Source organism: Oryzias latipes, chromosome 12 (genome assembly GCF_002234675.1).
Source record: "Oryzias latipes chromosome 12, ASM223467v1".
NCBI classification, from domain to species: Eukaryota; Metazoa; Chordata; class Actinopteri; order Beloniformes; family Adrianichthyidae; genus Oryzias; species Oryzias latipes.
Window position 1 is genome coordinate 19,984,705 of NC_019870.2, and position 6,029 is coordinate 19,990,733.

At 38.5% G+C, this 6,029-nt stretch overlaps 1 long non-coding RNA gene across 1 annotated transcript; it reads right to left on the reverse strand.

The window, feature by feature from the left end:
* Positions 1-1,313: 1,313 nt before the first annotated feature.
* LOC111948378 lies at positions 1,314-3,989 on the reverse strand. Its single transcript, XR_002874362.1, has 3 exons — positions 3,215-3,989; positions 1,830-1,967; positions 1,314-1,417 (listed from the first exon to the last, which is right to left on the reverse strand). It is a non-coding gene; the product is annotated as an uncharacterized LOC111948378 (long non-coding RNA).
* Between the last annotated feature and the right edge of the window lie 2,040 nt (positions 3,990-6,029).

A 6,029-nucleotide genomic window follows, 5' to 3' on the forward strand; every position in this document is an offset into this window, starting at 1 on the left:
AAAACAAATTAGGCTGATTATTATTTGGACTTATTTATTTGCGACCAAGCAAAAAAACTGATGGAAATTCATGTTGAAGAGGCACGTTGCTGGATTGTCCGCACGTATTTTAACCATAACCCCGGCTTCTTTACTTGCAATAGGCACTTCAAAATAAATAAATAAATTCATTAATAATATATACAACATAAAACATGACTTGAGTTTACCACTCAAAACAATCATCAGAACTCTAACACAGTAAATATGCCAAACAAATTAATAAAAAAGCATTTATATACATTAGAGTTCTACTTTAAAATAGTAATAATGTAAAATAAAAACTGCTCCTTTTTTCTTTAAATGTCCTCATTGCATATTAATCTTTTCCTCCAATCACACGGCTGCATTCTGAAAGATGAAAAGTGTAAACTTGTTTAAGAGATGTTTAAGAGGACTACTGTGAACTAAGATAAATGTGTCAGTTAAAATAAAGTAATAATGCATAGTTATTTTATAATAAAAGACTAAAAAAGGCAAATTAATAATACAAAATCCAAATCTTTACAAATTCTGCAAGTATTTTGTCGTATTACTTTTTACTGGTGGAAATGCAAAGAAAAGCGACAACTTAGAAGAACTGGTTTGAACATGAATTATTGCACAAAGACAGAAAGGTGGGCGTGTCTCCAGGAAAAAGATCCTCATGACAACCAACATGATTTTTGATACGGAGGCTGATGCTTCAAGGAGAAAAGAAACGTCAACAGCCAGTGCTGATCAGAACACAACCCAATATTCTCATCATTTGAATAAATCCTGAAATGTTCATCTGCTGGTGTTTGTCTGCATTTCTTGATGAAATTTTGCTGCAAAATAAACCCATTAACCATCACTGTTCTGTCTGTGATGGAATAAACGCCAGGGCTACTATGGGAAGATATACGGTAGTCAACATTTTCTTGTAAAGGATTCTTTTTAAATAATATTTTATAGAATCTTTTAATAGTGTGTAAAATGTTTTTAACTACAAAGCATTTTAATTGCATGTTATATGTTTTATATCAACTGTAATGCCCATTAAAAAGAAAAGCTAAAGTAAACTTGAACTGAATTATTTCTTTCTTATTAAAGATTTGAGGAAAATTGTAAAAATAACCACCAGATGAATAATTCTGTATTTTCATATTTCTTTGGAGAAACATTTGTTGAGGATAAAAAAACACAGGAATATCTAAAAAAACATATCATTTTTGCTAACTGTGCAGAAAAATAAGATTGTACCAGGACAGTAAAATGTCAGGAGTTGGGACACTGGTGGACGGCTGTGGGGCTGAAGTGGTGGAAAGATTGGTGGTTGAAGTGGTGAGAGGATGGATGTCTGAAACGGTTGATGGTTGGACGGCTGAAGCACTGGAGGGCTGCTGGTTTTTCCAACCTTAATGGATGAAAATGATAAAATGATTAGTGTGGTTGTTTTGGTGAGACATGACCAGATCTGCTGACGGTTCACAAATGACAGTTTCTAATCAAACTAGAGTTCATGCAGATGTCGTGTCATCAAGCTTCCATGAATAATGAGGAACAACAACAGACTGAGGTGAATGTAAAATTATTATTACCAGTATACCTGATACAAGGCCTTCATCCAGTCAAAGCACGTTTCTGCTTGATCAGGGAACTTAGGGCAACTTAGGGGGCACAACATGTGTGTGGTAAGAGGCGGGACTTTTTGGCAGGTTTGGCAGCAATTTTTGTATCGTCATCGTCAAAATTTAAATTATCATATAACACTGTGAACAGATCAACAATTGGTTAATGACTCTGAGTCACAGATGGTAAATACATACCAATACAGACACTTCATCACATGTGAGGCGTTCTCTTTTGGCCTGAAATCTTTGTAGCCCGCCTTACATTTGGATGTTTTGGCGGCCACAGCGATCACAGTTGATGCAAGAAGTTGTCGAGCCTCGTGGCAGAGTCAGCTGAAAATAGGAAAAGCAGAATTTTTATGTCTCCAGTTCCCCATTCTGATAAGATTTGGGGAAAATATTGCCATATTAATGACAATGGTTGTTAGTTTTACAATTAAATTAAGGTAGCAATTGAAGTCTAACAGTTTTGTAAGAATGTGCAGGTTATTATTTCTGAATTTTAAAAAGAAAAGTTATAAAAAAAGGTCATGAAGACTTGGTTTTGAGCTGAAGATGTCTTTCCTCTTATCCAAAATGATTTCTGGAATAAAACTGGTAAAAAAGGCAGTTTGACTGGATCAGAGAAAAGGTTTGAGCGAGTGTGACGTCACCCATTTCCTTCCAGATCCATCATAACAAATTCAATTCTGTCGTCGTTTCTCTGTGATACAGACGTCACCACGTTGGAGCCAGTTGACAGTGATTGATCTGAGTATCAATTCTATGGCAACTACTGTCGCCAATCAGGAGTAAGCTTGTTGAAAGTCCACACTGCTTCCACTGAAAGTGAGCTTGGTGGAATTTGTCAAACAAACATTCAAGGTGGCACATGCTATTACTTAGGCATCTGTTGGTCAGTCTATAATTTGAATAACTTGTGATAAAGAAAAAGTTTTGTAAAACAAATAACTGGAATTAGCAAAAACATGTTGAAAAGGGTATCACAACAAGAATGGTTAATCTGAGCCATAGAATGACTGACTAACAGCTGTTTGTTTCTCTGTAGAAGTCTATAGGATTATGGCTCCTTGTACTTCCTGTTTGGAACGTGAGGGGGAGGAGTCGGTCAGTCCAGGTCTCTGAGACAGAGACTGTTTTAAAATATTTACAAAACCAAGTCCAGATGATCGTTGTTACAACGTTTTTTGTGTAAATTTGGAGAAAAACCCTAAATAGGTCAATCATAACACTTAAATATATCAGTAAATTAATGTTCCTTTTTTTGCCGGGAAACCGGCGGTGGCGCGAGCGCTGCCATAATCATTAGCTAATGTAACCCCGATTCTCACAAACCTCCCTTCCTCTGCTCCACCACAATAACTATACAGTCGAAACAAATAATTAATACATTTTTCTATGACGATCATAGTAACCTGCAGTCATGTTACGTTCAGTCTCTCGATGGAGGCCGTATTTTTCAGCACCGCTCTTCCGTTACAGTGATAACAACAGCTGCATGCATTCATCTGTCAGATGAAAATACTTTCAGATGATCATAAAGTATTTTCATTACTGCCTCTTGTGTTTACATTTCTTACCTTTGAGACTTCTTTAGCTCGTGCAGAGATGCAGAACGCGCGACAACCAGATTACCTTTATTGACGCCCAACACCCACCGACCGGCGCGCGGATACGTGGGGGTGGGGTGGCTTTATGTGCACGGCGCGCACGCATGCGTATTTGCACTAAAATTTTCACATGGCCTCTTTGACATATAAACTTAACATTTCTATCATTTGTGTCTAAATTACGAGCATTAAATAACACAACTTGATGTGTGTCTGTCATAAAATATTCCATGTTGGGTCTAAATCAGATAAGCATTGTTCATCACATCAAATATTTACATATTTACTGTATTATACTGTTTTCATATATTTATTACTTTTATCATCTAAATTGTCCTAAGATTTATGAAAAAATGAAAATCACACACTGAAAAATAGGGTTTGCTTTATCAGTTTATTCTGCATAATGGAATGTTTGGCTCAAAACTGAGCTCTTTGGCATCAACTCAACCATTGGGTTTGGAGGAAGAGAATTGCTACCTATGACCCCAAGAACAGCTTCCCCGCTGTCAAACATGGAGGTGGAAGCATTATGCTTTGTGGCTATTTTTCTGCACAGAGCTACGTCACCACGTTGATGGAGCCATTAATGGAAAATCCTGAGTGAGAACTTCCTACCCTCCTTAAGCCAGGACCCTTCAAATCAGTCATGGATGGGTCTTCCAACAGGTTAGTGACCTAGAACCTACAGCCAAGGCAACCAAGGAATGGCTGAAGAACAATCATATCAAGGTCATTGAGAGGCCCAGCCAATGTCAATCCTATGGAGAGATCTCACAGGCACCAAGCAACAGCCACCAAATATTCATGATGTAGAAGGGTCAAAAGAAGGGCAAATAAATTTATATAAATTCTTTCAACTTGATTTCTTTCTAGGTTTGCAATTTTGCACAACAAACAAAGGACAAAAACTTTTTTTCCTCCAAATAAAGGGAAAAACCTTGAAACTTCATGTGAGTTCACTGGACCCACATCTCCATGTCTTGGATATAAGTAATTAACTTGCCAATAACAAAGACTTATTAAAGGTCACTGAGGTGAACTTTGTAGACAAGTGCGGAAACTGTATAGTGTAAGGCTGATCGGCAAATAAAAGACCATGAAAGTCATCTTGGACTATAGTAGGCACAGAGGATGGTTCACAGCTTCCCTTTCCTGGGCATCCCCATCTCAGCTGATCTAACTTGGTTTCCTAACTTCCAGGACGTTATCAACAAGGCACATCAGCACGTCTGAAGCTGCTGGCAACCTACCGCTCAGCCAGTCCAACTGCATCATGGTCTGGCTCTCAGATCAAACTGAAGAAGAGCCGCAGAAGCTTCAGTGCTGAAGATACTGGAGCAGATCATCGGCTACCCCCTTCCCTACCTGTCATCCTGTCTGAGTAAAGGAACGTGTCAAGGACCGCACCCTTCCTGCAGCTAACATACTGATAAATACACGTCACTCCACACTTCTAATATTCTTAATTTCTCATGTCATTTACCCCTAATTTAAGATAACTCATTGTCATTTTGTTACATTTTACTTCAGTCTTGCTACAATTAAAATGTAGTCTGTACCCTGACAAAGGATTTGGAGATGCATTGCACATTTATTATATGAGTTTAATAGGTCAGTGTTTCATTCTAAGGTGTTGGACATACAAATCAAAGGCCAAACGTTTGAGTTAAAATGAGAAGTGTCTTCAGCACAGGTGTGAGCACTGAAATGTTTAGCTAGTGTTGTAGAAACTTGAACGGAGGTAAAAAACAATGTAATTGGTGAAATTTAGGTTGAAAAACCCTTCATTGGTGCAGTTCAGAAAAAGATCTCTCAATTAAAAGTGATTTATTGGTACAAAGTTGAAATTAGGTTTTCCTTTATATAAGCCTTTTTTTAGGGGTGAGCTGGGGCTTGAACTGCAAAAAGTCTCCTCCTCAGCAGACAATTAGTCCCTCATGTTCTCTCTCCATCAAGGACTCTGTGCTGCCTAAAAATGAAATGAAGAAGAAAACACATAAATGCCACAAGCCCTGGACATCCATGCAGATCACAAAGAGAAACCTCCTGGCTTTGCAGGGCCGAACCTTCCAAAAGCTGGGAGGAGAGCTCTTCAACCACACTTCAAGGACCTGCAGTGCTGCTGGACTTCACCAACCACAGTCTGGTCAGCAGCATGACATCATAGAGCCTTTAGTTCTTTACCATGGCACCATAACCTGCAATCCATCACATCATGCTTGATCAGTTATGCAACAACTTTAGAAAGTGTAACCCTTGTTCTATCCTAGGCACTTTAACATTGGGAGTTGGGTCATTTAGACCCACTAGACGGTGCTCTGAACCTTTTTTCTTCTATGATTTGTGATCTTCACTGATGTCCATGGATTACATGAAATCTTTCCACCTTTATCCACCTTTGTCATGGTAGGGAGAACACGTCAATGTGAGGGTGGGGTCACAAGATAGCACAAAGGTTACAAAAGATTTTTACCATATGTTGATGACAGCTGATTCTTGTTTTCCTGATGCTCAGACAAAGCCCTTCAGTGTTTTTCTCTGGGCCATTTTGATTGGTCCTTGTGGGAAGAGATTAATGTATTAATAATACTGAAGAAATCAAGAGATATTCCACATCAACAGCATGAGAGTAACATGAAAGAAACAAGCCAACATTTATCTACAACATTACCACAGTCTTTATCTGGAGGTACCATTCTGGTCACGTCTGCTCCAGCTTTTCTGACTTCCGCTTGTTCCAGCCACCGGCCTGAACGGCGAGGATGTCTGTGCAGAATGAAAG